Source organism: Ceratotherium simum, chromosome 4 (genome assembly GCF_057802395.1).
Source record: "Ceratotherium simum simum isolate JZ-2026a chromosome 4, ASM5780239v1, whole genome shotgun sequence".
Classification (NCBI taxonomy): Eukaryota; Metazoa; Chordata; class Mammalia; order Perissodactyla; family Rhinocerotidae; genus Ceratotherium; species Ceratotherium simum.
In genome coordinates, this window is record NC_141903.1 from 76,075,930 (window position 1) to 76,096,179 (window position 20,250).

Below are 20,250 nucleotides of genomic sequence, written 5' to 3' on the forward strand. Positions count from 1 at the left end.
AAGTTTTGCATTGCTTTGCTAAGTGAGGTCATCCACAATAAAAATCAACAGTGAAATGATCCGATTTGAAAATATCGTAAAACTCAAAGGCAAATCTATATTTGGAAAATTCTAGTGATGTTTTGAAAACAACTGAGATGACTCATCTAATGAATGAGATTGTGTGGCTTCCTTGGAATTCTTAGCATTTGAACATCTTCTCATCTCACTTCCCCCAAACCACCCCCATCTGTCTGCTCTTCTGCATTTTTGTCTCCAGTGAATGGATGAATGGATAGGGACTAAGGCATTTTTGTACCTTACCCTGTAATTTCCATATTCCTATAGTCCTTCAGTTCTCACTGATGCTATTTGGGTTGTGTGACTATTAGTATGGATTTAAATCTATAGTTCTGAAAAAGCTTTCTTTAGAGATTGAGATGGATATAGATGAGAGTTAGGGAGTCAGGAGATCATGGCTTCACATCCTGATTGCACATGATCTTATAGGTAAATCATTTAATTTCACTGGTCTTCAATTCCCTTATCCCATTTAAAATTCCATATTTATGACTCTTGAGTGATCTCAATTAATGTGTTTATTTAACAAACATGTTTTAGGTGCCTACTAAGTGCCAAGTACTGTACAGGACACTAACACAGTCACTGCTTTCAAAAGCTGAGATCTCTTCAAGTTGTGTGATCCAACTATATTCTGCTTTTCTCTCTTGCTCCACTGCAAGAGAGAAGATGACAAGAGCCAGATCATGAAGGATCTTATAAGATTTGTCAAGAGGACGTTGTTTATTGCTCCTTTCTGTACATAGAAAATAGGGCAATTACTTATATGTGACATTATTAATTTACATAAAATATTGTTATCTGAGCCAAACTAGAGAGAATGCTGAAATAAAATAAAATTAAAATTATTTAAATTAACATACTTTTCATTCTGCTTTAATTACAAAGCAGTTTTCTATTTCTTTTTTCTCCTTAGAGTTTCTGAAATGTATTAATTCATTTTTTAAATGTTTTGGTCTTAGAATAGCCCATTTTGCTAGACATTTTCCCAATAATTTTTAAACTCATGTTTATTTTAAAAGTAATGTAATCCATGTGTTTCTAATTCATTTCACTTAATCTTTCCAAATATTGTTGTCTATGAATGTACTAATGGAGAAGGAGCCTCTTTTATTAGGTGTTTGAAATACTTTAAAGAAACAACAATTTGCCAAGAAGTAAAGTAACTTTGAAAAGTTTGATGTTCCTGATCTATGAAACACATTTTACTAAATTTATTCATGCACTTAGTTGAAGAATCATCACGAAAATAAGAACTTAACTAAATCAAGATCTTGCATTTCTTTCTTTTCCAAACTTTATGGGCCTAGTGTCCAGATATTCGTAATCTGATTTAACAACTTTCTTGAGATTCATATCAGTGTGTTTCAGACAATAAAAAGAAATCTAATGCTTTATGAAAAAGAGACTCGGATTGAGAATAACTGAGAAGCTGAATATGAGAAGAAAGGAAATGCTGTTATTTCCACAGCCTGGTGAATGTTTTCTCCCTGTTATTTTTATATTAGTTGAGTAATAATCTGTGTCTTTTCAAAACAAGTGATGTGAAGTTTCCTAGACTTTCTTTGATGTATCCACTGAATATGAACAAGTTTGGCCTTTTCCTTGTTTTCTTCCCTAAGGAACTTTTCCTCCAGGTATGCATAGGTTCAGACAATAACAAAAACACCAATGAAGACAACAAGATCTTCTTCACTAGGAGCAGGCTAACATAATGTAAGAACTCAGAAACAGACCTATGTCCAAACCCAAGCTCCGCCATTTACAAATTGTCTGGCTTCAGAGAAGTTTTTAAACTTCCCAAGACCTTTAATATCTTTTTTTTGTAGAGATAAAAATTCATATCCAAGTTGTTGTAAAAATTGAGAAAACTACCTAACATATTATATTTCCCCCACTTCCTTTTTAAAATGTATATTATTTAGTTCTAGGTGTTGATGGGCTACCAGATATTAGCTGAGTCTTTTAAACTGGTTCTAGGTATTTTTGCCATAAGCATCTTTGCTGTATACGGTCTTTGTCACAAGTATTTTTGCCACAAACATTTTGCCTCATAACTTCTTGGCCATAAGGCAATTTGACCATAAAAGATAAAATAACAAAAATAAAGAAGGGACATTAAAAAGAACATAATGAAACATGAAAATGAATAAGAAAACTAAAAAGACTTCATTGCAAAATACAAAATGTTTGAATGCATTTTAAATGTGTGTAGGGTCATGACAATACTGCTCAAATAACTGATTTAATTTTGTGAGTTGTACCTAAGCACTGTGTTTGAAGTCTTTCGATCATGATATTATACCTGTTTTTTTTTGCATGTAGGAGACGAATACATGTTGATTCGTCTCCTTGTTCAGCATCCATTGCACTTTTTCTTTTTCACTGAAATTTCTTCCTTCATTAGGAGAGGTCTCAGTTTCCAAATACTAGGATGCATGTTTATAACTGAGCTTCGTATTGCTTTGTGAGAAGCCTTCTATATTGGTGTTCTGGACATGTTGTCACATATCTGTTGATAGATGTTCCAAAATTCTATGGCAAATGTGGAGCTAAGATTTATATAATATAAAAATGGGAGTACTGCATCAGTGGAGAAATGAACTCAAACTGTCAACCAGTTGAAACCAAACTGTCAACCAGTTATTTTACCTTTTTTTTTTTTTTTTGGTGAGGAAGATTGGCCCTGAGCGAACATCTGTTGCCAATCTTCCTCTTTTTGCTTGAGGAAGATTGTCCCTGAGCTAACGTCTGTGCCAATCTTCCTCTATTTTGTTTATGGGATGCTGCCACAGCATGGATTGATGAGCGGTGTGTATGTCTGCCTGGGATCCGAACCCCGGGCCGCCAAAGCAGAGCACACGAACTTAACCACTATGCCACCAGGCCGGCCTCAGCTATTTTATCTTTTACCATAAAATTGCCTTATAGCCAATTAGTTATGTGGCAAAAATGCTTGTGGCAAAGATGCTTATGGCAAAAATACTGAACACGATGTAAGCCATGTGTCTATAGTGGATTCAATTTAATAATAGATTTTTTAAAGAAAACATTAAATTGCTGCTGTACACCTATCAATTTATATACTATTTTCCACAGCTAGATCCTCACACACATTATTTTCAATATTTCTCAGGTTTTTCAGTGCAACTAAGACAGAATTCCTAAAGTTAAAAGATTGCTACTTTTGTATTTTCCTTTATGGGTTAGGTTTCAAACAAATTCTTTAGTTGGTATTTGTCTTCTTTCAATTTTGATCAGAATGAATTTATCTGTTGTTTAATGATCTGAAATAGCAGCTGACAATTTAGACTGTGGGCGAAACTAAAATAATAAGGAATTTTATGTGATTTCTGATGAGAAGAAAAAAAAGTCCTTCAGACAATATTTGAGTAATTAAAAAGAATAACAAAAGGCGACAAAGAAAATGTGCCAGCTGTCTTTTTTTGAGGAAGATTCCTGGAAGCTGCCATAAAATCAACTTATAACTCACTGGCCAGAATGTAATCGCATGGTCACAAGAAGATCTCATGAACACTGAGAAAGTAATTGAGTATCCATGTGCCCAGCTGTTATATTTATTACGTGGAAGAAATTCAGAACAGATATTGGGAACAATGTGTCCTCTTGCCACATGATCCAAGTTTGATTTTTTAAAAAATTCCTTTATCTAAAATATGTTCTACTTAATAAGTATAAGGCAATGCAGGAAAAGTAACTTGTCTTAAAAACTTAACCCTTCTATTAAAACAAGTGGAGAACACATATATTTTGCAAAAATATAAATGGGTGAAAATATGTACTTTTTACTGTAAATATTACTAATTATTACTCATTTATAAAAGAACAAGTACATGACCAATTTTTTCATAAAATTTACCATCATCTCTCTTTGGCCTTCTTAGTCCTGCTTTACCTAAATATTTCTTCCTATATTTTTTACTTTTATTTTCAATTTTCATCTACTTTTTTTCTGCTTCAATATTGTAATTTAAAAATATTTATCATTAAAAATCTGCCTTTATCTTCAAACAAAATAGCTTAGTGGAAAAATGTATTCACTTTCTGATGCATATTTGCCCATTCACATTATAAAATCAACAAAATAGTATCTATTTAGCAAAAAGTACCTTGATTTACTTGCAATGGAGAATATGGGAGAAGTAAACAGCACAATGCGTGTTCACATTTTGGAGAGTTGAGACTTCTGCAAAAACATAATGAGCAATGTGAGTAAGATCTTAAATATTTCCTCGCTAAATTTTGGGGTAAGGATTAAAGTCCTCCACCCATTCTTGAATAAGAATATTCAAAAGAAGTACAGAAAGTCACCTAGAAGTAGGATTTGAAATGTTCTTTGAAGGAGGGTTAGGCGGTAAAGAGGAAAGCACAGGGCATTCCTGGAGATAAGAACAATGTAGATAAATAGTAGAGACGGCAGGGAGTGAGGCAAGCACCAGGTTATGGAGGGTTCTGTTTAGACTGAAGACTAGGGTTGGAGAGTAAAAGAGAGTGATTTCATAGGTGATGTGGATAGAAAGCCTTCAAAAACATGAAGAGTTTATCATTCTTTGCATATTAAACTAAAGTCAATTCTTAAATGACTTTTAAATTTTAGATTGGTGTTTGATTTACAGGAAAGTTGTGAAGATAGTAGGAGTTCCCATATATTTACACCCAATTTCCCCAATTATTAGTGTTTTATAATAGTATGGTAACCAATATGGTTACCACAGTTATTGAGCCAATATAGATGCATTATTATTAAGTAAAGTCTATACTTTATTCAGATTTCCTTAGTTTTTACCTAAAGTCCTTTCTCTGTTTCAGGATCCTTTCCAGGATACCATATTCCTTTTAGTCATCATGGCTCTTTAGGTCCCTCTGGGTTGTGACAACTTCTCAAACTTTCCTCGCTTTTGATGACCTTGACAGTTGTGAGGAGTACTGGTAAGGTATTTTGCAGAATGTCTCTCAGTTGGGATTTGTCAGATGTTTTTCTCATGATTAGATTAGAATTATATGATTTTGGGAGAAACATCACAGAAGGGAAGTACCATTCTCCTCACATCATATCGAGGGTATATCCTATCAATGTGACATCACCATTGATGTTGACCTTGATCACCTACCTGACGGACGTAGTGTTTGTCAGGTTTCTTCACTGTAAAGTTACTCTTTTCCCCACTTTCCATGCTCTACTCCGTGGAAGGAAGTCATTCTCTACAGCACAGTCTTAAGGAGTAGGGAGTTATGCTCTACCTCCTTGAGAGTAGACTATATAAATTATTTGGAATACTTTTGCATGGGAGATTCATCTATTTTCCTTCATTTATTTATTCAATAATTTATATTATTTTGGAATTATGAATAGTTATTTTATTCCTTCAGTTGTAATCCAATACTATTGTATCTATTTTGTTGCTTATACTGTTCCAGTTTAGAATTAGTTATTCTCCAAGGAGGACTGTTTCTTTTATTGGAGAATAATGATAGAAACCAAGCTCTGGGTGCTACAAGTGCTTGTTGCTACTAGAGTTTCACTGCTTCTAGGCTCTCTCAGCTGACAGAGCAAGGGAATACATGTGAGTATATGAACCTGCTTATATGTATCTATTAACATTTCTATATTATCCATCTCTCTATATATACATATATTTATGTGTATGTAAACCAGAGAGCATTCTGATAAGTCCATACTAGTATATTCAACTCTAATCCATCACTACATGGAACATTCTAGCCTCCTCCCCTGGCTTATCTATAATCTCCTACTCCAATAGTAAGAAGCCTGTCCCTCAACATCTGGCATCAAGTTATTTAATTGTTCAAATCCAGTATACACGTATAATAGCATTAGAATTATTAACTCATACTCTCACAGAAAACACAATCGACTAGAGCTCAGTGCTTAGGTACGCTTTCTTTTGCCTTTAGTATTACAATCTTCCCTCATCTCCAAAGTTACTTAGGTCAGCATCTTACCCCACCATCTCCAGTGAGGTTATGTCATACATTTATAATATGGTTAGGTTCTTTTGTCACAGTCTGCATGTATTTCATCCTGGAATCCCTCAATCTCCTAAATTATTACTTTTTAATTTGTGTACACTAAAGTTCACTTTTTGTGCTGTCAAGTTTTATGGGTTTTGGCAAATGCTTAGTGTCATGTATTTACCTTTACAGTATTATATGAAATACTGTATAATACTGTACATAATGGTTGCACTGCCCTAAAAAAACTTCCTGTGCTTCATCTATTGAACCTTCCTCTCTTCCCAAAGCCCTGGGCACTTTTGAATAAAGTCAATTCCTAACGGTAACTTTTATAAAGCTATATTAGAAAAATTAAATTAAATATTTATGATGCCAGAATACTTCCTAATTTTCCCTTAGAGCTTTGTCTTATGTCTACCTATAAAAATAGGAAAATTGTTTCACTATTCTCAAAGTTTAATGATTTTACATTGTAGCGCAGCGTAATAGTTTCTCTATATCAGATTTCCCATATCATTTAAATCTCTTCATAATATTTGGTACAATACACGTTACTTAACATAATTATGGTGTGTTGGCTTTTGCATGCAACAACTGAATAGCATAGTACAATATTCACCACCATCATATGTGGGAATTTTTATTAAATCATTGAAACTGGAGGCCACAGTTTGTTAAATGAGTACAAAATTGAGGAGCTGTAGTCAATACTAGTAAATATTGTACTAAATTTCACAGAATACTTTCACAAGAATTTGAGATTTTCTTTTTTTCCCCTAATTTCTTAATGTTTGAAATTTCATGCAATTTAGGAATCTGAATGTTAACAATAAGATAGGAAATGTATATATAGATCCTACTACCACACATTCCTATCACATTTCTCAAATAAAATCATAAAGATTGTAGAGACTAGGCATGATGCATTTTTACAATGAAAGCCATATAGTTTATAAATGGAAAGAATTTAAAGAAACCCCTAGGATTCTGATTTCTAATAAGAAAGCAATATGTTTTGGCAAAAGTCCCACACTGTAGCCTGTCTTAAGTATCCCAGCACTGTCTCTGTAACATTTTGCGTTGTCCATAATTTTACTTAAGGGGTTAACAAAATACTTGTAAAAATCCCGTTCTAAAACCCAAATTCATTTTGATTTAACATATGTTGATACGTGTGTTCCTCTCTTTCCCTCTCTCTAAACATACACACATACATATGCACACACACACACGCACATACACAAACATGTCAGCACCTTCAAAGATAATGTTTACAAATATCCTAATCAGATTTTGCCACTATCTTAAGCTATTGGCCCAGTATACTATATAGGTCACCAATGTAGTACTGTGCTACTCTGCTATGTTTCCTAAATTCTTGGTACAAGGAAATGGCATAGGAAGAAGACAAATCAGTGACCTAAGCATTGTGTGCAAATGCGACAAAGATCTTCTCTTTCTAAAGTAGGGGTGGAGTGGTGAGTGGAGGGGCATCAAGCACAGAAAGTTTGAGTGAGAGAGTGGCAGGTGAATGGGGTACAATTTCATCTTGAAAATCCTTCATTTCTTTTCCAAGTAAGAACGTCTATCTAATCGCAGCACAGTGGTAGATGTGGCAGAGCACGCAGGGCTGCATCCACTACACCAGAGGCAGAAGTGTCATTACTTGAAGAGCTGTTTGCTATTGGAGAACAAACAGTCGGGCATGCAAACTAGGAAGCTGTTCTGACCTTCTACTCTCCCATCCCCAGGGAGGCCCTTTTTGAAAAAAAGAGAAACCATTGATTTTTTACATCAGACAGATACATATCACAACTAGTAGTAAATTGCCCATGATTCCCTGTATTATGTTCCCCAGGGAGTCTTCTGTAAGGGGAAACCAATGATTTCAACTTTTCAGGTATAAAGTTGCCCTTAAATTATCTCCTTTATAGTCTGAGTCCAAACTGTGTCAATAACAGGAAAACAAAAAGGGAACATAGTTCAAGTGTATAAAGAATGGATATTTGCTAAAAAGAAGAGGACAAGAAAATCTACTTGAATGTGTCTGACTACTTTTACACACAACTCAAAATTATTTTTCTCCAGAAATATAGGAATGCTTTATGTCCCGGTAAATACACATATTTCTAATAAGACATGATTAACTCCATATTGGATTCCTATTCATCGTCATCATCTCTAAGCATAATACAAAGTTGGAATGTTAAAAATATCCAAATATAATTTTGTTCCCATTTCTCCCATTCCCTTATTCTTGTTCTCAAATACCCCCTTCTGTGGCATCTTAGGATAACTCTTGTTAGAATAACTCTTTAAAAATATGTTAACGTTAAGAATTTAATGGGGATAGAAGAAAAAAAAAATAATGAAAGTCAATCCAAAGGCACTTATATCTTTATTCCCTACCTTATTTTTTAAAAATTATGGATTGAGGGGGCCAATCTAACATGTAAGGAATATAAATTTGAGTACTGCAGGAGTCCAGAAAAATGTGTAATAAATTATAGAATCTACACAACACTAATACTTCTTTGAACTCTTACATAATTTGGCACCTCTTGAAACACAGTGCTCCTATCCTATTCTTTTCCACGTACTTTTAAATGTTATCTTTCACTGTATATCTCCCATTTTCAGATGCTTTCTCTTTTGCTCACATGATGCTTTCCAGCAGCAATAGCTCTACTCTGTCCTGTCAGCAATGATAGCACCAAGACAGCCCCTGCATTAAGGATGTAGCTGCAAAAGTCCTGCAGTTATCTTCTATTGGTTTGCTTCAGGGACAGTGGCATGACCCAATCACAGTGGCCCAGACGATACAACATTATTCTTGGACTGGCCTGACACTGATGAAATTGTGAATGTGGTCAGCTCTGTGTGAAATACGTGGGTGGGGATTTTGTCTAAGAGAAATCAGGGTGCAGAAATCAAAAGATGGGGAAATCGATGCTCGACAGACAAGTCCTTTACAAACTCTGATATTTTGAGAAATGGAAAGTGTTGGGAGCTGACGTAAGTATGGATTCAACTGTGCTTATTTATGCATTTTTCCATCACCTACTGATCCTCACATTATGAAATGGAAGCAAGAGTGTTATAAGGAGAGAAGTGCTGACTGAGCTTGGAAGTGGAAGAACCAATCACTAATTTCAGTTTTACCACTGAGCTGGGCCAACACTTTGAATAGTCAGAAGAGGTTGATCAGATCAATTCCAGGTCTCTTCTACCTCTTTGACTCTGTAACCCATGAATACTGTCAATGACCTATTACAATGCACGTCTGAAAGAGTTTAAACCAGATGGGTGGCCTCAGACTAACAAAAAGGGTGACATCATGTGATCTGAATAGTTACGGAAGAAAGACTTATTGTGTTTGGGAGGATTCCAAAGTTCATGTGTTATCCCAAGGGCTTGCATTTTTATTCATATTTTCCTTATAATTTGTTGTAATTACTCAACAATTTCAAACACTACCCAAAATAGGCACTATGAGATTGCATTTTCACTTTAGTCTGCCCAGCTGTTGCATACCTAAAGAAAAATAAATAAAAACCCTGAAAGGCAGCCAACTCAAATATTGCACACCTGGCTCCCATTTGTTATAAGATTATCACTGAAAACAAAGATTCTTGACTTTTACAACCCTCATTCCTGTGGCCTCCTCAGCAATACTCCCCAGCCTAGCCTGGTAGAAACTGAACCAAGAACAAAAGAAACCCCTCAAAAAGATCCATGTTATGATCTCCATATTAATGTCTCCCTCTCCTGGCCCCTGAACTCAATGACAGCATTTAAAACAAAGGTATAAAAAAGGAAATACGACAGCAAGAAACATGTTGGGTTCCTTCCATCCTCCCACCCACATATAACGATAAAACTAAAATATGACAAAAACATTTTCCTTTGGCAAGAGAATTTTGCTTTTCTTTTGGAGATATCAAGGCCCCATAAAAGAAAAACATTTCTCTCTTGAGTTTTTTCAGTTTTAAAAATGTTTAAGTTTCTTCAATGCGCAATTGGATTAGAAATCATGAAGAAAAACACAATAGAACAGACTGCCAGAAGGGCTGCCTGCTGCCTAGGTGTGTCTACATTTAACCATTCCATTTTGCTCCAGCACTAAATTGTAATTTCTGATTACAATAGGCTTGCCAGGTTCATTGGGTCTGTGAGAAAAGTGAACACAGAGAACAGAATTCTAAATGTAGAATTCAATTCAAAAAGACTTCAAGATCATTAAGACCAACCTTCTGACTTGAAGTCTGACTGCTCCTTAAGTATCCCAGATATTGAGCAGTTTGCCATCTTTTTTTTTTTCCCTCTTTTCTTGAAGGTCTACATGCATATATTTGAATAATAACCTTATCTCATTTAAAAGCATCCACATATCTGAAAATCTTTACTAAAAGGAAATTCTATGTTACAATCCATGTAAAGCTATTATGTCTTTTTAAAGCCCATTAAAAAATCAACCTCATTATATATGAAGAACTGCAATATTCTGTCCTTTTATGCTATGTGAATTGTGCAAATATATTCAGGTATTACCTGTCTAGTTGAAAATAACATCACCCCACACTAGAACAAGCTTCTTGGTAATCTGTCAGATGTACCCAGCCTAGCTGTAGAATAATATATTCTTTTCTCTCAGGAATTCTAGATACACTATGCCTGAGCTCCTTTTCCTTATCATAAGCAAGAATTGTTGTTAACTGTTGTGAGTAGTTTAATCACGTACAGAGAGAACTGAGTGAATAGTGGGTCTAAGAATTCTAAATGGTTGATTGTAAAAAGACAGTGGGAAATATGGAAAAAATTCCAACACAGTGCAAATGAGGAACTGGAAAGATGGAGGATAAGGAGATATAGAGATGTCTGCTATGGAAGTGAGCCATGGAGGAAAGGCTGGAGGGTAATATGAATAGATGATGCATCACGATTATTAGAGGACCTAGTTTTGCATGGACAAGACAGTGAGGAATGGGCATTCAGGAATAGATGGTGATAGGTTAAGCTCAATGTGGGAGTAGTGGCAAGAGATGGCAGGTTCTATCAAGGTCAGAATGAAAGGTGAAGATCTCCTTGTAGTGAGTTTTGGAGTATGTGCTAGTAGAAGACAAAAACTCAGTGACAAATCCCAGAGAAAGGTGGGGTGGGGGCAGAATCTTTCCTATGAATTCACATCACCTCTCCAAGTTCTCACCAAACCACCTGCTCAGATTGATAGTTATAGTTTCTTCTCTCCCTGCACTGTAATGAACTGAATTATTCTGCCAGATTCAAGATGACTGCCTTGAACCCAGGGATAGGAACTCCTGGTCAATTGTCATTTGTGAAATCCAAAGTGAAGAGTAGTTCCAAGGACAACTCTGTCTGCAAAAGTTCTTCATCTACTTTGTGCCTTTAAATTAATAGTTTTTGAAAACATGAAACCAAAATAAAGGAATTCCTCTTTAAGAAAGTGAATTTGCAATTTATTTAAAAATTCTACTACCAATGTTGCCAAAAGTGAAATGAAAGATATATTCTCATTCTCTACTCACTTGGTACAAAATATATGGATGACAGCTTGTCAATATGCTCAAACAGTTCAAAAAATATTGATACTATTATTTCTTAGGAAATTATCTTAAGAATTACAGACAAAATACAAAATTCTATATGTGAATATTTATTACACTATAATTTATAATAGTATTAAATTAAAAACAGTCCAAATGATCAACAATTAGGAATTAGATATTGAAAGTGGTTTATTTATGTTAGAGAATATTTTCCAGTCATTAAAATGTCAGGCTTTTGAGGAATTCTTAGGGACAATAAAGTACATTTCTTGTAAAAAGAAAAGCAGGATATAGAAATGTGTATAATTCATAATCTTAATTTTGTAAAAACAGATTTAGAAATATAAGATGGAAAAAGCACCAAAAGTCACCAAAACTAATTCATTCATTTAAATTCATTCATTTACTCATTTATTTACTCAACACATAGTTACTGAGTGCCTGGCACTCTTGCTCTCATGGAGTTTACACTCTAGTAGTAGGTAGGAGATGGAAAATAGAGTAACGTAGACAGATAGAGATATATTTAGTTATATTAAGTTATACGTGTGTGTGTGGGGGGGTATGTAACACAATCTCTTGAGCTTCCTAATAGATAAAACATGGAAAATTATAAAAATTACTACCTCATAGTAATGTTATGAATTAAATAAATTAATATCTGCAAAGTGCCTAAAATAGTAAATGTACAGTAAACGTTACAATCTGTTATAATTATTGTTATTCCCTCTAGTTTACCTATAAGTGAACTTTATGAACTGGGTCCTCCAGGCTTTGACTCTGTGAATTTGATAAATCTGCCCTTTTCATAAAGATGGCTTTCAAACTTACAGTCTCGTTAAAATCCTAAAATCAACCTTCTCCTCACCTATGGTTGTATGCTTCATGACTGAGCCAGAGAAGGAGCAGCTGCAATAAAACTATTTAAAAGGAGAATTGAAATAGATGAGCTTCATACTTGACAACGATTATACCTGGTACCTCCTTTTTAGAGTGAATTGATGTATGAGTGGTAGGTGAGGACATAGGGAGAGAGAATAAAAGAAAGTTTTACAAAAAGTTTGGCTATAAATAGAAAGAGATAGGGAGCGCAGGAAAGATATAGGTTCCAGGAGGTTTGTGTACTTGCTTGTTGCTTGATGAGTTTTTATTGATGGAATACTGTGGTAAATCTTTGCTAAATATGACCACCCACAATTTTTCCCCTCTCTTCCTGTTCCCATCTATCATGCCTTCCACGAAGAGGCAGAATCTAGTTCCCATAACCTTGAATTTGGGATGGCCGTGTGACTTGCTTTGACCAACAGAGCGTGATGCAAGTGACAATCTAGAACTTCTAAGAGACCTGTAGCTTCCACTTTTACCCTCTTGGAATTGTTGGGGAGGAAGAATTTTCTCTTCTTCCCTTCTAGGTTCAATAATTAAATTGACATAAGACAGATTACTAGGAGAAAAAAATTAATTATGTATGTATGGGAGCCCTGCAAAGACATGAGACTCCAAGGCAGTCAGGCAATTGAGGCTTATATACCATCCTGAGCCATGGAGAAGCGGGTAGGGGTCTGAGGCTTCAAAGAGGAGGAAGACAAGTCACAGGAACATGAGAAGAGCAAATGTTTGGTAAACAAATGTTTGCCGTGCCATGCAGATAAGTGAACTCTGGTTACAGCTCTCTTGGTGGTACAGGCTGCCTATTGAAATTCTTTTAGGCAGTTAAGGGAGAAGTAAAAAAGCTTTTCCTGAGGTCGTGGGGCCTTAATTGCCTTCAGCTCAAAATAATCTATATGCTAAAGTGGCACGTTATAGGCTGGCATATTCTGCTGCCTGTCAGAATCAAGGCTCCATATACAGAAGCTCAGGCTCGCACATGGAGAGAGAGGCTTGATCAGCCCCCAGCTGTGTAGCCATGCCAGATGAGGCACCGCATATGTGAGTGAAGCCATGAAACCATCTTGGCTTTTTTTTTTTTTTTTACCAGCTCAGCTCTCAACTGAAGTCAGTGGCATAATTAACTCTGACTGACACCACATAGAGCGGAGACTAGCTCTCCATGATGCATCCTGGCCAAATTGTGGAAGTGAAGGCAATTAAATGATTATTGTTGCTGTTTTAAACAATCTTTTGAGATATAATTCACATACCATACAATTCACTAATTATACAATTCAATGGTTTTTAGTATATTCAGGATAAGTAGAACCATCATCATACACAATTTTAGAACATTTTAATCACCTCAAAAATAAAACTTCATACCCTTTAGCTATTATCCCCCCTCCTCCATCTCTCCCCAGCTCTAAGCAACCACTAATCTCCTTTCTGTCTGTATAGATTTCCCCCTTCCAGAGATTCATATAAATGGAATCATGTAATACATGGACTTTTGTGCTTCGTTCCTTTCATTTAGCATTAGGTTTTCAAGGTCCATCCAAGTTGTAACATGTATCAGTACTTAATTCCTATTTATAGCCAAATAATGTTCCATTGAATGTATATACCACATTTTCTTTACCCATTAGTCTTTTGATAAATATTTAGGTTGTTTTGTTGATTTGCTTCCACTTTTTGGCTGTTAAGAATAAGGCTGCTACAAGCATTCACGTAAAAATTTTTGTCTGGTTATAAATTTTTATTTCTTTTGTATATATATGTGGGAGTAGAGGATAAGGTGATAACTATATGTTTAATAATTTGAGGAATTGTCAGACTCTTTTCCAAAGCAGGCTTACTATTTTACAATCCCACCAGCAGCTTATGAGAGTTAAAATTATTCCACATTGTCATCAATACTTCTTCCTATGTGTCTTTTTATTATAGCCATGCTGGTTGGTGGGTGGGAAGTGGTGTCTCATTGTGATTTTGATTTGCATTTTACTGATGTTACTGATGTTGGGCATCTTTTCATGTGCTTATTAGCCTCTTGTATATCTTTGGAGAAATGACTATTAGGTCCTTTGCCAATTTTTCTGGTTGGGTTATTTTTCTTTTTGTTGTTGAGTCATAAGAATGCTTTATGTATTCTAGATATAAGTCCCTTATCAGATATATAATTGGAATATATTTTCTTTTATTCAATTCGTTGTCTTTTTCACTTTTTTGATGGTGTCCTTTGCAACACAGTAGTTTTTAATTTTGGTAAGTCCAATCTTGTTCATTTTGTTGTTGTTGCTCCTGATTTTGGTGTCATATCTAAGAATCTTTTGCAAAATCTAAGGTCATGATGATTTATTCCTATTTTTCCCTTAAGAGTCTTACAGTGTTGGCTCTTAACATTTAAGTAATTGATTAATTTTGAGTTAATTTTTGTATATAGTGTAAGAAAAGGGTCCAACTTCATTCTTTGCATGTGGCTATCCAGTTTTCCCAGAACCATCTGTCAGAAAGACTATTCTTTCCCCAATCAATGTTTGAGGCACCCTTGTCAAAAATCAGTTGACCATAATTGTATGGATTTATTCCTGGTCTCTCAATTCTGTTCTATTGCTCTATATGTCTGTACTTGTGCCAATACTACACTGTCTTATTATCATGGCTTTGTAGAAAGTTTTGAATCAGAAAATCTGAGTTCTCTTACTTTGTTCCTTTTTCAGGATTGTTTTGGCTATGATGCGTCCCTGCAATTTCATATGGATTTTAGAATTAACATAAATTTCTACAAAGAAGTCAGCTAAGATTCCAATATGGATGACATAGAATCTGTAGATCAGTTTGGGGAGTATTGCCACTTTAATGTTGAGTATTTTGACTCATAAACATAGGATTTTTTAAAAAATGTATTTAGATTTTTAAAAAGTTCTTGTGACAAAGTTTTGTTGTTTTGAGAGTTTAAATTTTGGCTTCTTTTGTTAAATTTATTCCTAATTATTTTATTCTTTTTGATGTTATTATGAATAGACTTGTTTTCTTAATTTACTTTTCAGATTGATCATTGCAAATTTATAAAAATACAATTGGTTTTTATATATTGATCATGCATCCTGCAACCTTGCTGAGTTCATCTATTAATTCTAATAGTTTTTATAGGATTCCTTAGGGTTTTCTATATAAAGATCATGTCACCTCTGGCTAGAGTTAGTTATACTTCTTCCCTTCCAATATGGATGACTTTTATTTCTTTTCTTGCCTAATTGCACTGGATGGAACAACATTGAATAGAAATGACAGCAGATATCCTTGTCTTGTTCCTGATCTTAGGGGAAATCATCCAGTCTTTCATCAATAAGTATAATGGTAATTGTGGGGTTTTTAATAGATGCCCTTTATCAGTTTCAGCAATTCCCCTTCTATTTCTACTTTTTAAAGTGTTTTTATCACAAAAGCAGGTTGGATTTTGTCAAATGTTTTTTATTCATCTATTGAGATGATCATGTGATTTTTGTTTTTTGTACTATTGCTATGATATATTATATTAACTGATTTTCCAATGTTGAGCCAACATTACATTCTTGAGCTACTTGAGCCACTTTGGTCATTGCATATAATTTTTTTTATATGTTACTGGATTCAGTTTGCTAGTAATTTTTTGTGTGATAAAATATACCTAACATAAAATTCTACATTTCAACCACTTTTAAGTGATTGTTGTTTGCATAATATACATTTTCCATCCTTTTGTTTTTAATTTATTTGTATTTTTAATTTGAAGTTGTGTCTCATAGTCAGGTTATGTTTTTTTAATACAGTTTTAAAATCTCTGCCTTTTGATTGCATTGTTTAATACATTCACATTTAATGTCATCAATATAGTTGTATTTATGCCAGTTTACTCTTTTTTTTTTTTTTAAAGATTTTATTTATTTATTTTTCCCCCAAGGCCCCAGTAGATAGTTGTATGTCGTAGTTGCACATCCTTCTAGTTGCTGTATGTGGGATGCGGCCTCAGCATGGCCGGAGAAGCGGTGTGTCGGTGCTCGCCCGGGATCCGAACCCGGGCCGCCAGCAGCGGAGCGCACGCACTTAACCACTAAGCCACGGGGCCGGCCCGCCAGTTTACTCTTGTTTTCTACATATCTCATGTGTGTGTTTTTGTTGTTGTTCCTCTATTCTTTTACTACTTTCTTTTGTATTGAATATTTTCTAATGTGGCTTTTTAATTTTTTTAATGGCTCTTCACTATATTTTTCAAGGATTTTTATTGTTGTTTGTGTTTTTAAGTGTTACTCTAGGCTTTACTATATACATTTCAACTCATCAGAATCAGGTTCAGCTTTATACTAGCTTGATTCCAGTGATATATACAGATGTTACTCCAATATAGCTCTCTATTCCTTTCCCTCCTTTAGCGTTATTATTATTATACATATTGTATTTATTAATGTTACAAACCCAACAATACATTGTTTAATTATTTCTTTACCATTTCTAGTCCTTTCCTTAGCCCATCACAGCTTTGTTCCCTCTGACCCTATTTGTGCTGTTATTGGCAAATATACTTCACCTGTTACATTTCTATATGCTATAGGCCCAATATTATTACATACATATTATTTTATACCATTGCTTTTTAAAATCAGTTATGAGAGTATAGCAGAAAAATATACTATATATATTTTTATAATTACATAATCACTTTTACCAGTGCTCTTTGTTTATTCATGGGGGACTTGAACTACCATCTGGTGTCACTTGCTTTCCACCTGAAGAAATAATTAATTCACTAGTAGGATTAACTAATAATTAATCCTACTTGGAGTTCATTGAGCTTCCTGATGTGTAGATTATTGTTTCTCAATAAATTTGGGGAGTTTCACTAATTAGTTCTTTGAATCTTTCTTTTTCTTCTCTGTCTCCTCTCCTTCTGGTACTCCTGCTACATGTATATTTGTGTATTTTATGATGTCCCACGTTTTTCTGTGGCTCTGTTCATTTTTCTTCATTCCTTTTTCTTTCTGTTATTTAGTTTGCATAATTTCTATCCATCTATCTTCAGGTTTGCTAATGTTTTATTCTGCTACTTCAAATCTACTGATAAGTACCTTTAGTGAATTTTTTATTTCAGTTATTGTACTTTCCAACTCTAGAATTTCCTTTTGGTCCTTTTTTATCATTTCTATCTGTTTGTTGATATTCTCTACACTGTGTGACATTGTCATCATATCTTCCTTTACTTCTTTAATTATGCTTTCCTTTAGTTTATAAACATTTATAATGTCTACTTTGAAGTCTTTTACTCTTAAATCTGACATGTGTTCACTCTCCCAGGCAGTTTCTGTTTTCTGCTTTTTTACCCCCAATGTATGGGTTATACTTTCCTGTTTCTTTGCAGACTTCATAGTTTTTTGTTGGAAACTGGATATTTTGGATACTGTATTGTAACAACTCTGTATACTGGTCATCTACGCTCCAGGGCTTGTTATTGCTATTTGCTTGTTTATTTGTTTAGTGACTGGCTGCATTATTTTGTGAAGTCTATCCCCACCCCCCTCTTAACTATGTTAAACCTCTGATGTTGCTCCTCAGGGATGCACAGCTTTGGGTATGCCCACAGTCACCCTGGCATGACAGTGGCTCTTCTAACGCTCTCTTCCACTCTCTCTGACCACACCCAGCTGTTAAACTCCACTGATTGCTCTATTGTTTGCAACATTACCCTGAGACATAAATTCCTACACAAATTAATCTAATAAAATTGTTGTTCCTTTGAGGGACTAGTTTCTGAAGTTATTGTTTCATATTTGTTCTGGCCCTAGGAGGGCTCCTCCCTGCTGTTTTATTCCCTAGCTTCTCTCCTGCAGATTAGCTAGCCCACAGTCTATCTGTGTATCTGTTACAAGCTTTATCTTTATTAGATCCTTGATCTCCTCCAAATTGCCTTTCACTACAACCTCCAATGTTTTTGAGAGCAACTTTAGGCTAAAACTTCTCTATATTTTTTTGTAAATCAAGTCAATTTTTTGGGAAGAGCTTAGGAGATATTTGTTTTATGACCATAAATTCTGCCTTAGGCAAAAATCTCTGAGCCCAGACTCTGGAGCTAGGGGTAGGGACGATGGCAAGCTTTTCTCTGAGTGATACTCAGCCCTGGGATCTGAGCACATGGTGGAGGGAAGAAGGCAGCAGTCTGTAGTCCTCTTGGCTTACCTCTCTTAGCCTGGAATCACTGCCTCCTAAGCAGGAGGAAGGACTAACAGGGCCTTAGTGTTCTTAGTGTGCTACACCCAGGTAGAACCTATCTTTTATGACTGGGGGTCGGGTGGTGGGAGGGAGCCCCCACATCGTGATGGTGCTCACCCAGGACTTAGCCTCAACAACAGGCAGCTGGGGACAGGATGAGAAATGCTAAAGTCCTGCTCCTCCCAGGAAGAAAGCCTTCCAGCTGACAGCTAGGGGGAGAGGGAGATGTGTGTTTTTTCTGCAGAAGTCTTGGTTCAACTACCACCAATGCACCTTTCTTACTGAATTTTTATAGATTTTCTTGAATATATGTTTCTTTACTCACTGTTTGCCTTTAGGACCATTTCCAGAGGCTTCACATGTTTATGTTGTTTTTATAAATCTACCAGTTTCCCTGGGGAGTGTGTTGGCAGAACTTCTCATGCTGTCACGCCAGAAGTCAGCTTCCTGTTGTTTTAAACCACTAAGTTTTGAGGTGGTTTACAGAGACACTAATAGATATTTAACATGGGAAGTGACAAGATTGGAGGGGTAATTTGGTGACATAGGCACAGCAGTGGGGAGTGAGATTACAGAGAGTGGGCATGTTTATGATCCAAAGCAGAGTTGAGTGTTTGGGTTGTGATATGTGGGTGAATAATAATTCCTTTTTTGGAGGGTGGGGAGAAATACTGGGAAGATTTGTAGCACACGCTTTAAAAAATAGACATATTTTTATTTTTCAGTAGTTTGAAGTATGTCCACTGAGGAGAGTGGACAAGGCGAGTATCTGAGGTTTTCTCTGACTAGGAAAAGAGTGTTGAAGGCTTATAAAGTTTGGTGAACTAAATTTATGGTGGTCATAGCAGTATCCCCAGTTATGTTATGTTCTTCAAAGCAGAGGTATGGGGAATACTGTGGATTATTTCTGGGTTGGGATTTCTCCAAGTGGGTAGAATGTAAACCTATGGGCAAGAGAATTTAGGACATTGATTTAAAAAATTGACTTAAGTCATGAAGCTTGGGATATACTTTTGAAATAAAAATGGGTATTTATAAATAGGAAGAAAGCTGAGGAGTCATTGCACTCAAGGTTCCAATGAGGTCAAAAGAACAGCTGTTGGGGAAGAATGTAAACAAGTGACCTGAAATAAAAGGAGGTTGTTGGAGATTAGTTCATTTGATTTGATGATAAAACTAGGGTTTGATCACAAGAGCATGTAGATGAGAGAGTGAGAATGAAGTCATTAGAAAGGAGAAAGTCAAGAAAGTGAGAAATTTTTAAGTGTGTGGTCCACTTTTATGACGAAATCTTTTAGGATGATGGCTGGAATTAGAATAGAGAAGAAAACAATGAGCTGTGTTACAATGTGTTAAGTGAATGAAGAGAAGGACCAAGGTGTCAGCAGATGGCAGCAACGAGGGATAGACTCTAAATTTCTGGTGGCATGAGATACAAAATAGTTTTGTTTTAAGTCTAACTATTTATTGTTATAGAATTGGTTTAAGATTTTTCAGGCATTAAAATGATGTA